The 15510-nt window shown below is 43.2% G+C and overlaps 1 non-coding gene across 1 annotated transcript; it reads left to right on the top strand.

Annotated features, from left to right (window-relative positions):
- Positions 1 to 2188: 2188 nt before the first annotated feature.
- On the top strand, positions 2189 to 2290 carry LOC148093930 (U6 spliceosomal RNA). Its single transcript, XR_015714111.1, has one exon. It is a non-coding gene; the product is annotated as a U6 spliceosomal RNA (small nuclear RNA).
- Positions 2291 to 15510: the final 13220 nt, after the last annotated feature.

Here is a 15510-nt window from a genome sequence, read left to right as displayed (position 1 = left end):
GCTGTGTGCGGGGAGGACTCGCCACAGGAGCCGTGGCCTCTGCCAGCCCTTCTGCCTGGGAGGAAGCCGCCCCTCCACCTCTCGCCCGGATCTCAGGCAGGTTAGTTCCTCCCCGAGTGTCCCGGGTCCTTTCAGGCCGCTGCCCGGCGCTGGGCTCAGAGGGAGCGTCCGAGTGAGTCTGTGCCAGGCCCTTAGGAGGAGCTGCTGGGGCTCCCGCAGCCTCCGCGACCCTCAGGGACAGTCCCCGCTGGTTTCACAGCCCGGAGTTGTGGGGACGTCTCTTCCCGGCCCTGGAGCCCTGGGCTGGGGGCTGCTGTGGGGCTGGGACCCCTCCCTCCTCCGGGAAACCTCTGCACTGAGATGTCCTCCCGGGTTTACCCCGCGGCACCGGGGGTGGGCTCGTGGCCACGTCTCCGATCCAGCCCCGACCCGCCCGCGTCTCCGCCCTCCTCCCGCTCTCGGTGCCTCTTCAGGTCCCTGGTTGTGGGGCTTCTGTGCAGCCAGGTGTCAGGAGGCTCTGAGTGACGGTGGTTCTGTGTTTTAGTTGTGATTTTGATGTGGTTGCGGGAGGCGGTGGGTGCAGCTATTACCTACGCTGCAATCTTGTTTCTTCTCTAAATTTTATTTTTCAATTACAGTCTATGTTCAATATTATTTTTATTAGTTTCAGCAGTAATTTTTAATTTACTGTCAGACTGTTTAACATTTGAGGGGGTGCTGGATATGTTTGTAATGCTTCCAATATTTGGGGGTTTTGCAATAGGATGCAGTTAAATTACTTGGAAAGAGTTTGATGTGTTTGAGGCTTGCTCTTAAGCTTTGTTTGGTGAGTGCCGAAGAGCCTTTAATCTAGGGCTAATTTGACCCCGCTACTGTGGCAATGCTCTTTTGAAGGCTCTCCGTAGTTCCTTGTGTGTTAGGAAGTCTTTCTTCTCTGGCTGGTAGGAATATAAATGATTCCCAGCTCTTTTGTGCTCCAAGGATTGCTCTATCGGCTCCTTCCCAGTGGCTGCTTCTTCTGTCTTGATAGTTCCCTCAAACCCATGCACTGATTATTGCTCAGCTAAAGACTTCAGGGGACCCTCTGTGATATTGGAGCTCCTTCTCACTGCAGCTTTCTTCTCTCCGGTGCTCTGCCCCATGAGGCCCGGCTGGCTTGGCATGGCTGTACTCCAAACTCTGTCTCCTCAACTCAGGAAGATCACCAAGCTCCGCTGGCTTCCCCTTCCCTGTGCAGTGGCCTAAAAACTCACCAGGCAGTAAGCTGGGGCGTTCATCAGATTCCCCCCACCCCCATCAATTTTCAGAGATGTCTGTCCTGCACTATTTTCCAATGTCTGAAAATTTGTTTCATAGATTTTAACCAGTTTTTAAGTTGTTTAAGGGGGGGAGGGTAAACGTGGTTCCTATTACTCCATCATAACCCAAAGTAGAAGTTCAGTGCTTCAACTTTAGATCCTTACGTTTAATTAGAAGGTATGCTCCTGGAAGTTAAGCATACCACTGAGCATGGCACCTAGTAGATATTCAGCAACTATCTTTGAACAAATGAGGTCTTGTTTTCTCCCAACATTGCCCTCAATAAACTATTTTCCTTTTAATTCTCATCATTTCCCCAGCATGCCAAGAACATTATCAATTCTCTCCTCCAAAATATTCTCTTCTGTTTCCATCTTGGTGTGGTTAAAATTCCTTCGTATCATTTCTAAAATGTTTAGGACGGGGGAAAAGATCCTAAGAGCAGAACTGCATCAAACTGAAGGTGCCTCTGGTTGACTTAATCCACTGGTAACTTCATGAGCCGAATCTCTAAGAGTTGTGCGCCCATCAAACAGCGATCTATTCCAGTGACCTACCTTGTCCTCAGAGGAAATGCCTCATCAGCCACTTTGTGTCTGGCTGATAATTTTACCTGGCTCTGGTCTGGCTCTGCAATTTATGGTCTGAAGACTAGAAAGAATAAGAATTTGCTAGTGTTGGAATTAATTTTGTCATTTCCATGCTACCATGCTAAGTGCTAAAAAAATATCAGCTCCCCCTGTACAAAGATAAAGTAAATATATCTCACGACTAATAACTGAATCAGCCCTTAGTGGGTGTTTGGGTGTCCCCCATAATCCCCCGCAGCTGCTGTTCTTTCTTTCATCCCTATTAGCACATTTGCCCTTTGAAAAATGGAATGACAGAGTCGCTTCCGCAGCACACACACTAAGACTGGAATGACACAGAGACAATTGACATGGCCCTGAGCAGGAATGACATGCAAATTCAAGAATTTGAATTTGAAGTAAGGGAAATTCTGTATTTCCTGCAGTGTCCCGGTGGGAGTCCTCACACCCATTGATTAGCTCAGAAGAAAGACAAGTCAAAGCCCAACGTGTGGCACTCAATAGCAAAATTGTGACTTTTCACTATAAAAATATTAATTCTGTGCTAACACATTCATAAATGGAATGACATGACAAGAGTGGAATTACACATATCTACACTAAGAGGTAAAAAACCTTTTTTACTTTTCAAAATCAGATGTGGAATTAAATGGAAACACTTTGGAAAGTGAAAATGACTTTTTTTAGGTAACATATCCTCCCCAAATTAAAGTGGGTTATGGTGACCGTAAGAGTGCCAGCTGCTAAGCCACAGTGTGGGTGGCTTCTTACTACTGCGTTTCCCCGTGAATGGCCCTAATTCTACATCTATTTCTCACTTTGGAATAATGAGTCTGGATTCTTAAGTCCTAGAAGAAGTGGCATCACTTAAGCAGTTTTGCTGACAGTCCCCAGATTCCTAGGGCTTGTTACTAGCAAGATCGATAAGGCCTGGGAGAATGGTATGCTTGAAAAGTTTGGGGGATATTTCTTTTCAGATTTTGATGGAAAAGATCCACGGATCTGCCTATTTGGCCTCACCATTGAGTCAAAGTGAAGACACAAAGTCCATCTTCTGCTTTTGCTGGATCATAATATGTTAATAGTTGAAAATTTTCTTCTACTCCAGTCACAGTGTGTTTTTCGTATACACTGGCCTCATCCCATCCACATGTTTCTAGAAGCCCATGACTTTCTTCCACCTTCTGCCTTCAGATAATTGAAACTGAATGGGAAAGAAAGAGATCTCTTAGGCTTTCTTCCCTGTAAGTGGGAGAATTTAATTGTCTTAAACTTTATGGAATACACTGCCCCAACAGGAAAAGAGAGCAATGATGGCTGTTGCAAAACACAACTCTGTAAAGTTAATTTATTAAACAAAATGTAGTTTGATTTTATGGATGAAGGAATTCTGAGATCCTGACCACAGACCTTCTGAGGGGCAGGAGGGGGTGTGACATGGGGGTGGGAGGGCTGAGTCTAATTTATTTCTCCCTCCTTTTATTTGGACTAATAATTTCAGGGCAGAGTGTTTCAATGCTGGCTGTAATTGTTAGGCCAAGAGATCTGAGTTGACAGAAGGTTGCAACATTCAGTACGCAGGAAAAATGGGACAAATGAAAGTCAAAATAAGTTTCTCCTCCTGGAGCTGTTAGACAGTGGGAACAGCTTGTTCACTAATTGCACAGATGAAGTCATTTTTGTTTTACGGATATTAAAGACTTGACAGGAGAATCTCTCAGTTCCATCTCGCTCGGCTGTACAGGGGCTGGTGACAGGTACGTAAGAACTGCCTGTTCTGTCCTCAAGGTTCGCTGCCTGGCGAGCGCTATACATAGCTCAGCTGCTGCCAGCTGTCGTGAAGCACACAGACCCTCCGCGTGGCAGGCGGCCCAGGTTCCCCTTCTCCCCTGTGGATTTCGTAGTCATCATTTAACTTTCGGGGGGGACATTTTTTTGCTCACACTTCCAAAACTGAATAAGATTCTGCTTTTAGTTCTTTTATTTTTTAAAGAGGAGAGACCACTTTTATTTAAAACAAACTTGCTTGCTTCCAAATGCAAAGAGCCTTGCAAAACATAGTAAAATACACCATGTCTCAGATCCTTCCTTACGTCTCTCTTCATTGGACGATCGGTTCCATTTGGTGGGGAGTGCTCGGGGCTTTTTCGCCTTCTGTGAAGCACCACCACACGCCGCAATTGTAGAATCGTAGGGGGTTGTTGGTGTGAAGCAGGAAGGGTCTGCAGAACTAGGGCCAATTACACTAAAGGTCATTATTAGGGTCAAATGTTACAATATCCACTAGCCCACAAGAAAACAAAGGAGGCCCTGCAGGTGGATCCGGGAATGTCCTTTGTGAACAGTTGCTTGCTGTTCACCAATGTGAAAGCAAAATGATCCTTCAGTCCTGCCGGTTTGGCTCAGTAGTTAGAGCTTCAGCCTGCAGACTGAAGGGTCCCGGATTCGATTTAGGCCAAGGGCAGGTAACTCAGTTGCAGGCTTGGTCCCCGGCCCTGGGGCACATATATGCAGGAGGCAACCAATCGATGTGTCTCTCTCACATTGATGTTTCTCTCTCCCTCTCTCTTCCCCCACCCCTTCCATTCTTTCTGAAAAGCAATGGAAAAAATACCCCTGGGTGAGAATTAAAAAAAAAAAAAGTGATCCTTCAAGAACTCTGGTTTTTGAGAATTTGCGATTGCTAATCAATGTTCTAATAGAGATATTAGCTCCAAGCTCTTTGCAGGAGAGGAGTATTTTGCAGTAACCCCTTCTTTTGGGAGGCTATTTGAACATGTCAGACCACTTGCCCTGATATGAAAGCGATTCATATGAACCTTGTGGCCTCCCATCCTCTTGTCTTTCAATGGCCCCAAATAATGAACCCTTTAAAAATTTTCATTTAAATAATGTCATAATATGCCAACTGTACAGAACAAGCCTGCAGTTACACTAATCTCCATGGAAACATCGGAAGGCAGACAAACAATTCTGGACAGCAGGCAAGAACACATTAATCTATTTATTACATTTTGAATTTGTTCTAAGTGCACATGTTGGCAACTTCCCTACAAGAAAAAGGTAGGACAAATCAGGGGGGACAGAACAATTTTACTTTTGCAATAGAAAATAACACAACTTTTCATAGTAGTTCTGTCCAGCAGAAGGATAATATACGCTACATAAATTATTTTAAATTTCCTAGTAGTCAAATTTTAAAAGTGAATTTATTTTAATAATACATTTAATTTAATCCAATATATCTAAAATATTATCATTTTAATATTATAACCAATACAGAAAGTATTAATGAAATAGTTTACATTCTTTTTCTTACTAAGGCTTTGAGATCTTGTGTTTTGCACTCATGCAAATCACAGATGGACTAGTCACATTTCAGATGCTCAGCAGCCCCCTGTGGCTGGTGTCTGCCATGGTGGACAGAGCAGTCTTACAGGACAGCACATATTCACTGTATTGAAAAAACAGAAGCACAGTCTCTTCGGTGGAGGATTCTTACTGTTTTCCCTTAGACTTTTTAGAAGCTACTCATGTTCCCCGGGACCTGACTTGTTTCTTTCCGTAATGACTATGCTTTGGGGTGCTCTGTGTGCTGGAAGGAAGCAGGTCCACCAGACTCTGCTGGTATTTTGCTTCCCGGTGTCTACTGTATTAACACTGTACCCCAAGCCAAAGACTAACCTTGGCTTCTGACTACAGTATTAATATTCTAGAACCTTTTACACTTCAGGGCCTCTGGCCTGGTGACCTACTGCTAAAGCTGATTGGGATCTAAGAGGAGGTCCATCCAATTTTGATGGGCCAGAAGCTGTGTCAACCCAAGCAGCCTATCAATCGGCGCACAGTAGGTGCCTGGTATAGGCTAAGCACAGCCTTGGTTCATAACTTCATGTGCTCAGGTCCTCGTTTGCTTTCAGCAGCACTTCAGTAGCATCTTTATCTCTGCCTCTACTGCCCAGTTCTCAAGTGATTCCCTCATAGACCCACCAGAGAGTTCGCTTAAACATATCTGATTGTTCTGCTTCCCAATGGACCTCTGAGATGGCTCCCAACACTGGCTAAGTGTAAACTCTTCAGTGTTGCATATGAGGCCCAGAGCCCTGGCCCCAACCCACCTCCCAAACTACACCTCTGTCTGGTTCCCTAATTGCAATGTCTCTTCCCCAGACTCTCTCCACAATACTCCAGCCAAGTGGCTCCGCACCGTATCGTTCTTTTGTGCCAGGGTTATACGCAGTTTCCTTTTCCTAAAATGTACCTTTTTATCTTGTTTCCACGTCAAAATCCTACTCATCCATTCTATAAAATCCAAGTGAGTATCCTAACATTCTACGGGGGAGCTGCCTCCTAATCTGAAAATGCCTTATTTCTGGTGGTAGAAGATGAGATCCAGCTTTTGTCTGGGGCAAGTTTTCTTACTTTGTTCATTTCCTTGCTCACTCGCTGTCCTGTTGTTGCAGGGAGGACCATGAGCCACTCCAGTCATGCTCAACCTTCTCAGAGCATTAATTCCCCCGTCTTTGCTAGAGGGCTCTGTCGGGAAAAACAAGTAAAAGGCTTTTTTTTTTTTTTTTTTTTTTAAAGTTGCCCTTGAGAGCTCTTTGAAAGAAAAGACTGAACAGTATTTAACATAGTCATGTCAAGAAGGGCCTAAGAATAAGATGTGGGCCCTTTAACTCCTTTTTGAATCCCCACCAGAGGATGTTTTTCAGAGAAAGTGGAAGGGAGAGAGAGACACATCTATTGGTTGCCTCCCGCTCGCACCCCAACCGGGCTGGGGATGGAGCCTGCAACCGAGGTACATGCTCTTGGCTGCAATCAAGCCGGGGGACGCTTCAGTCCCAAGGCCGACGCTCTAACCACTGAGCCTAACCTGCGAGGGCCCTTTAACTCCTTTTTGTCGGCCGAGTCCACATAAGCACTCATTTTGTATTTGTTTATCCCTGTTGGTGTTTTTCAGGGCAGTTTCCCATGCTTTTTATAGCAGAGCTATCAACGATTCATTCTCACACCTCAGCATATCCCAAATCAAACACATCTCCATCTCTTTAAACCTGTTCTTCTGGACTCTGAGTTCCAGAAAGGTCACCACTTGGAGTTATACCCAACGTGTCCTTCCCTTCACTCCTGGCAACAAACAAATTGCCAAACCCTCTGATTCTACCTCTGCAGCATCTCTGACGCTCATTCCCTCTCTGCCACCCTCACTGCCAGCATCCTAGTTCAGGCCCATGTTGCCTCCTACCCATTCCCTTGGAATTACCTCCAGCCCTGTTTCCCTTCAACTCCTAAATTCCAACATCTACCAAGATTTCTAAAATGCAGCTCTAAGCATGTTACCTCCCAGTCAAAAACCCTCAGTTCCTCCCCATCACCTAATAAACAAAGTCCAAATTCTTTAGCCTGAAATTCAAGTCTCTGACCCCAATATAATGTTATAATGTAATCTCCTTCTGCTCTGCTACATGTACTCAAAATGTACTAATTGTCTCCCAAATACACCCCGCCCATTGTAGCATCTGGTCTTTGTCTGTGGCATTTTCTCTCTTCTTGCTTCCCTAACTTCTTGCTGATTGAAATATAGCCCCATCCTTCAAGCCCCATCCTTCAAGTCAAAACTACTACCTCTTCCATGAAGTCCTTCTGGATTTTCCAGCAGGACCAAAGATAGCCTTTTGGTCCTTGTACATACTTTATTTGTATTTCTGTTATGATTCTTAGTACAGTTTACATTGTAAACTTGTTTGGGTGTGTATGTATCAATATCTTATCTCTGCTCAGATTATAAAGTTCATTTCACTGATTCAACACATTTATTGAGTACCTACTATGTGCTAGTACAGTACAGAAAACAGTGAGCAAGCCAGACATAGAGTATCCATAGTAGAGGCCCATCCCATAGCACCTAGCATGTGTCTTATACTTCGTTACCTCTTGATAGTTACTTGTACATTTATGACTGAATTCCTAACTTATCTGAAAAAAAAATACTCCCAGCAAGTTCCATTTTTCAGACCCAGAGAGTAAGAATAGTAAGTCAATTAGAAAGTCTTCAGAGCAGCTGATCTGGGGGCTCACAACATATGCGTGTTTTTCTCTTGCACACTTTAGCCGTGGAGACCCTGGCAAGCCTCCCACAGAGCCTTTCTCTCCATTTACACACGTGTCCAACAATAATCATCTTGACAACAACCACAGGGAGCTTGGGCATGTGATTTCCAAACTCATTTCAGATGAGAAGCCGAAAATGAGGAACAGGGAGTCGAAAAGGCATAATTAGTCACACAGGCAACCGTGAGAGGGACAGTCCAGCAGCAGGGGAGGCCCTGAGAAGCTAAAAAAAACAAAAAACAAAAACCCAGTAACAATAAAAACACAGCAATCTGCAGCCATTTAGAGTAGGGACAAACAGTTCTGCATACCTCCTCGGGGCCTGAGGGCCTCTCTGTGTCCTAGCACAATACTACCTCTAATGACAGGCCCCAGTCATCACGCTGGATTAGGTTCAGACTGCACTATTTTAGAAGGCAGGGACCATTAACATACTGGAAATGTTTCCATCCAAGATAATTAAAACTCTTGGTGTTTAAAAGGATAAATCTTCAGCCATCTATTAAACTCACTTATCCAGAACGACTCTCTCCCACGCCGACCTGCAGGCTCAGGAGCCAAAGTTTGGTTGTACTTACTTGCATTACTTGATTCATTTGCCTCAGAACATCCGCTGGCTCTCAGCATCTAGTTCAACTTTCATTCAGTAAATTGCACCCCTGTCTTATTTGTACAACCCTCTAAAAGGGCCAAAGAAGGACACAAAAGATTTGGAAAATCTAGACCCCAAGCTTGCCTCAAGGTCTAGTGGAGGAGATATGACCTACAACCTTGAACCAGCTAAAGGACGCAAGAGAGATGTAAATAAGTGTACAGAAAAACAAACATTGCAATGAAGGAATTTTTTTTTGGAAACAGACTAGGGACTAATCACAAAAGATTTCTTAGAGATGAGTCTCTGAGCCAGAAAGTGGAAGATTTGGGGAGGGCATTTTGGGGAAAGAAAATAGCACAACTTGGAATGCGTACTAGGGGCAAGAGAGAGAAAATTGTGTGCAGGCAGCCTGGGGCTGAGGGGCCCTGCTTGGGGATAATAAGAGATACGTTTTTATACAAATTCCCACAGTATTATAAAAATCCATGACATCTTTCTAAGGTGATGGCTTAGTCCACTCAGGCTGCCATACAAAATACCATAGAACTGGGTGGCTTAAACAACAGAAATTTGTTCTCGCAGTCCTGGAGGCTGGGGAGCCCGTATCAAGGTGGCAGCCGATTCCGTTTCTTGTGAGGGCCCACTTCCTATCTGGCAGACGGCCACCTTCTGGCTGTGTCTTCACATGGTGGGGAGAGAGCAAGCTCTCTGGTGTCTCTTCTAAGGACACTAATGCCATCATAAAGTCCCACCCTCATGACTTCTAACCCTCATTATCTCCCAAGACCCCGTCTCCAAATACCATCTCATTAGGGGTTAGGCCTTATGGATTCAGTGAGGGTAAGGGGGGTTGAGGGTGGTGGCACAAACACTCAGCCCATAACAGGTCATGTGAATTTAAATCCCTGTATCTTCTGAAGAGCCAAAGAAATCAGCTCTGATGAACAGATTGTTCCTCTATCTTCAATCATGTGATTTTCTGTTGGGTTTTCTTTTTTAATTGAGAGTTCATGTAATACCTAGTTATGAACTATAAAGTTGACTTGATTTGATTTCTCTAAATTTATTTTACAAATAAAATCATAGGAAATGTAAAGTGGTCCTTTGGTTAGAAGCTCTGGACAATCCCACTCCTAGAAGATGTCGTCCAGAGCTGTGGATGTGTCTGAGGCTTTCGGTGATTATTGACAGATTCCTGAGTCATTGGGTATGAACACAAATAATGAGCTTACTTTCTACAGCTTGTTAACTGGTAAAGACTAGAGATTTATCAGCCTGCGAAAATGAGGTTCTAATAACTGTGCTTTTTACCTTTCTCACTAGACTGTAAAGTCTGGGAAGTTGGGGCAAGTGTTTTCCCCAGAGTTTAGACCATCACCTACCACAGAAATGGGACTTAGTGTTAAATGAACAACTGAATAAATGATTGAATGCAAGGCAAAATAATTTATTGACATCTGACTAAAGTGAGATCATATATTTCTCAAAAGTAATTTAGCCTGAACTGGCTGAGATTCTTGTAACTGGTGGATCATGCCTTTTTAACAAATTAAAAGCAAACCACAAAATCAGGGATTTTAAAGTAATTTTGTCACAGGCGTGTTCCTTGTGAATCCAATACACGTATCCTGCTGAATTGGCTGCTTGGTGTACTTGAGAGCCAATTTCAACGTTCACATGACAATGAAAATCTCAGGCTTAAATTTATTAATATGTTGCGTTGGCAGAACACCAGACCTCTTCATAGTAAAATATGGAGAGAAAGGATATTAGTCTCCAAAGACTTGAGTTTGAGTTTGAAACTAAACTGATGTTCTTAAAAAGATCTTTCATAAGGAGACATAACTGTGGAGTTGTGAACTTAAAGCAATTGAAATGAAAAATGACCCAAAGGACAGAGAATCAAAGTTTTCGTGTGGTGTTTAGTTGGAAGGCCCAAGGGTCAAAATATTTAAGTGTTTTAGGGCCCACCTGAGCAATTCAAGTCCCAAATAGGTGCTAATCGGAGAACTCCTTATCTACACATACTTAACAAATAATTTGCAAATACACTAGGATATGAAGCAGAATCCTGACACATTCAACCCTGGAAAAGGAGAACACATCATTTCTGATAACCATGGCTGTCATTTATTGAGCACTTGCCAGGTATCTGTCCAGCACTATGCCAAGTGCCATACAGACTTAACTAATCCTTACAAACCCCCATCAAGGAGACTGAGGCTTACAAATAGGCTAAGTAAATTACCCCAAATCGACAAGTCTGTAAGTGGCAAAGGCACGATCTTAGCCTTTGCTATTGATCACTCCATTTTATTCCACTGCTGCTCAAAAGATGGCCCTTGAACTGACAGCACCAGCATTACCTGGGAACCTGTTGGGAATCAAAGTCCTGATCCCTACCCAGACCTGCTGAATCAGAATCCTGGTTGTGGGACCGAGGAATCTATTTTAACCAGCTCTCCAGGAGATTCTAATGCACACTAAAGTCTGAGAAGTGCGTCTCCATTCTGATCTATATCTCCAAACTTTAGCCAATATGTATGTTTCTCTTGGCCAGTACAGATTCTTACAAACCCAGAAAATTTATATCAACCCATTTCTTTATTCGAACTATGTGAACAATAGTTATTATGCCAGCAATCATAGTTCCAACAAACAGAATATATAAAATGAGCCTTAAGGAAAACAACCCAATAACTTTATTTTCCATCTAAAATATGAACAAGGGCTACAGTAATTGGAATTCTTTCAAGAGCTGACTACACATATTGATTTGGGATTCATATAGTAATCACTTAGGTCATTCTAAGCTTTAATAGATAAAATAGATTTTTAATATAAGCCCAGAAATGGCTACCTTGCCAAGGAGGCAAGAGTAACCATCCCTGTGTTTTGACAGAAGTGAAATATAATATATGAAAGTGGTGATCAGAATTCCATTTTATTGCTATTAGTGGTTGTCTTGCCAAATAACAAAATGTATTGACACACTGCTGAGCTGTCATTGGCGTGTTATATACAGACACTGAGATTTTCTAAGCAAAGTTACTGGAAGTCATTCAAATATTTATAATAGTGGAATGGGTGAACTGGAGACGTTCTCTTTCAGAAATTGTTTTGTTCCAAACTCCTTGATGAGAAAATACTTGGAATAAAGCACAATAGATTTATGTACAGACTTATATGGCTGAAATTGATTTTTGTTTCCCTGGGAATTTAAGAATCTTTTTAGTAGTTGTGAGTTGGTGTACAGCTGCAAGAGGTTGGCTGAATGCAGAGCCAATATTTATGCCTCCTTGATAGAACAAATGAGACTTCTTGCTCTGTTTTCTATCTTACTTTTATGTTGAAAGCCTGGCAGCACTGGGATATAATACTTATTTCTTCAAAATGTTTCTAAGTTGTTGTTCACTGTTTTGTATTTCATCTCATAGCTGCTTTATTTATAATATTATTAAACCTCAAAGAATCCCATATGGTGCAAGAGAAGGGAGAAATTTTGTGATTTCACTGCTTTATTCTTCTTTAATAGAATTTATGTGAAACTGAAAATTCTTCAAGTCTGTTTTTTATTCTCAAGGAGTGTGTCCATGCCTTGCAACAGGATGGCTTAAACAGATGGGGAAATTATATTACAAAAATAATTGTGTGGCTAAAATATAATTCTGCACCAGTTGCCCTCTTTCGAACAGGTTTGTAAAGGTTATGTAGATACTTGCTATTTCTATATTTAAATAAAGCAAACCCAGCCTCGCAAAATACAAACATGTTTTTGTCCCAATACAGATATAGCAATATTGCTACTAGCAGTCCCTACTTCTCAATAATTTCTAGATTCTTTCTTGCCTTGTATATTTGCTGCTTACTTCTTGCCGACTATAATTGAGGACCTACTAAGGGCCAGCATTATGCTGGGTGTTTTACTTGGATGTCAGGTGTACAGGTGCAGTACTCATAATAAACACTCAAGTAACTATTATTATCTACATACATCTGCTGAAAACACAGAATTTGTCTGTAGACAAAGCAATTTTTGCTTCCTGAGGTCCTATCTCATGCCAGCAAAGTTTTGATGTAATATGCATCATATTTTAGTGGGGAGAGTAAGAGCAGGAATCCAACTGGTCAGCATAATGTAATGGTTAAGATCATGGACATTGATACCAGACAGTCTTGGTTCCAGGCCTCATTCTACCACTTACTACCTATGTGACTGTGAACCAGTCACTTCAGCTTCTTATGTCTTCATTTTCTGTTGTGCAAATTAACTCAGAGAGTGCTTGGGAAAGTGCCTGGTGTGGGGCAGTGGTCAATACTCGTGTATGGTAGCAACTATCATTGTTATTCTCTGAGCTCTTTCTATCACCTATAAAATGGATGCAATAAACAAACAGCCCAGATTCAAAAGGTGGGGAAATGGTCTACCTTTGAGAAGAGAGGAAATACTAAGCCATAAGTCAAAGGGTGTAGCTACAGGACGCATGAAGAAATGTGGCCGTCTTTGCAATGAGTCAGTTACGGGATGGGGTCCGGGCCTGGGGTGGGCCTGCCTAGGACCCTAGCTTAGTGTGTGTTCTTGACTTCATGTAGGAAAGATTTCACAGCACAAGTCCAGGTGGCTTTTGAGAGGATGTTTCTTAAAGCTGGGGCAGTGAAACAAAGGAGGGCTGAAGAGGCAATAAGCAACAGGAGAGGGAAGCCAGAGAAAAGGGGCCTTGGAGACGGGTTCAGAGGGTTAGCACAGGTTGACCTGCCACTGCCCACTGCTCCCGAGGTTGCAAGTCTCATAGGGTCCCCTAATGTTTAGGAGAAAAACAGCAAAGATACGAGGCATGGGCGTGCTCTTGCGAGAGGCACCCTGGCTCCTTTGTCTTGAAGCTTTTTATCTCTCTTTAGCCTGCCGGAATCCTAGGGGACGTCTCAGGGGAGAGTCTTAACAGAATATTCATTAGCTTTTCAGGTGTGTCCTTCAATATGTGGATTCATCAAAATGTGCACATAGAGGGGTCAGGGGTTAGTTTCTGGATACTTTTATTTTTGATGCTTTTATTGATTTTAGAGAGAGAGGAAGGGAGAGAGAGAAACATCAATGTGAGAGAGAAACATTGATCACCTGGCTCCTGCACTCCCCCTACTAGGGATCAAGCCTGAAACCAAGGCATGTGCCCTTGACTGGGAATCAAACCTGAGACCTCTCTGTGCACGGGACAACACCCAACCAACTGAGCCACAATGGCCAGGGCTGGTTAGTTTCATTTTTAAAGGACGTCATCAAGAACGTCATTGAAGAGGGACCAGGACTGAGGCCGTTCTGTCCCGGGATGGCCTGGAATACATAAACCATTTGCTCCTAGATATCCTTGGTTAGGGAAGAAAAAACTTTGTGATTCATTAGCTGGCTGTCAGTTGCTCAGCCAGCTAATTGTTTGGCCTTGTTTAATTATATTATCTCAGTTTTCCTTATTCCACTTGTCAAGGAACCTCCCTAGCCTCTTACTATCCTGCCTCAAATCTACCCCAGAGTCTCAAGAAAGCACATAGGCTGGGACCTGAGAGAACCAAGTTCAGATTCTGACTTGGCTGTAAACTCCCCCTGTGACCTTACACAAGTCACTCAGTCTTTCTGGGCCTCAGACCCCTTAGCAATGAATTCTATGTTAATACTAAAAATGCTGCATTCTGTTCTTGTTTGCATCAAACAAATGTTTATTTCCTTGAAATATTTTTTAACAAGACTTGAAAATACTCTGTTTTCTAATGTGATATTATTTGGGTTCAGCATAAGGGAAAACATCTGCTTTTATTTCATTCCCTTGACAGGGACTCTAAATATTTGTAATTTACATGAAAAAAATTACAAGTCATACTGGTTTTCTTTCAAATGGGAAGAAAAAGAAAAGGGTTTGCAAATGAAAGTGATGGAAGCCACCTTACTTGGGAAATAATCTGAAGATTGTGTTTGCTCAGAATGGCTCCCAAGAGTCCCCATGTCCTTGCCATCACCAGGAAGTCCTGATAGAGGGGCAAGATAAGAGAGATTTAGGTTAATAAAGTCTCCAGAAAGCACTATAAGAAGGTTGTAATGACTGGCTTTGCTTTATGCTGGTCAGTCCCTCTCCAAATGAAACTAGTCAGACGGTGGGGTAAGCCTGGATGTCCCTGGATTGGCCGTCGGGTGATCCTGGAGCAGCATCCTTCCCACCCAGCCCCCAACAGGGCTCTCCAGGCATCTGCCTCCGGCAAGGCCAAGTCTAAAACAGAGTTTACACAGCTGGGCCTGGGTGTCATGAGGCTCTTCATTCTTTGTAATCGGGTTCTCAGTGCTCCTCCGGGACACCTCTGACAATGAGGAGCCAATTTAGCTCCAATCATCAAGGAAATTACTACTCAGCCCTCCCGTTTCCAAATCTGGGCCTTTACTTCAGCCGGGTCCCATCCTCCATCCCCCGAGCTACCACTCTGCTCATTCCCAGCTCCATGTCTCGTTCATATTTTCCCTTCCTCCTCTCTCTCTCTTTCCCTGATTCAAATCCTCATGAGAGTTCAGAGCCAGGCTAAATTCTGCCTCTCCCTAGAGCTTCTCCTGCTGAATCCAGGCCTCTGTGACCTCTGCCACGCAGGTGGGAACTACCCAATAGGCAGGCTGACTGTGTGCTTAGAGCACTTGTCAGTGGGGGCGCCTCACACACACACACACACACACACACACACACGTGCATGCACACGCACACATATATACACAGAGAAAAAACATCTCAGCTTTAATGGATGTACCCAGAATATTAAAATGGAAAAATCTAGAAAGAATTCATTTTAACCTTATCATATGTAACCCTTGTGACATTTCAAAAAACAGCATTTATTCTACATTACATTGGGAGGAGGGGCACAAAAAGAGGTGATTTTTCA

The sequence above is a fragment of the Miniopterus natalensis genome, chromosome 2, assembly GCF_054644295.1.
Source record: "Miniopterus natalensis isolate mMinNat1 chromosome 2, mMinNat1.hap1, whole genome shotgun sequence".
In the NCBI taxonomy this organism is placed as follows: Eukaryota; Metazoa; Chordata; class Mammalia; order Chiroptera; family Miniopteridae; genus Miniopterus; species Miniopterus natalensis.
The sequence above is the reverse complement of the archived record's forward strand: the minus strand, read 5'-3'. Positions and strand labels throughout refer to the sequence as shown.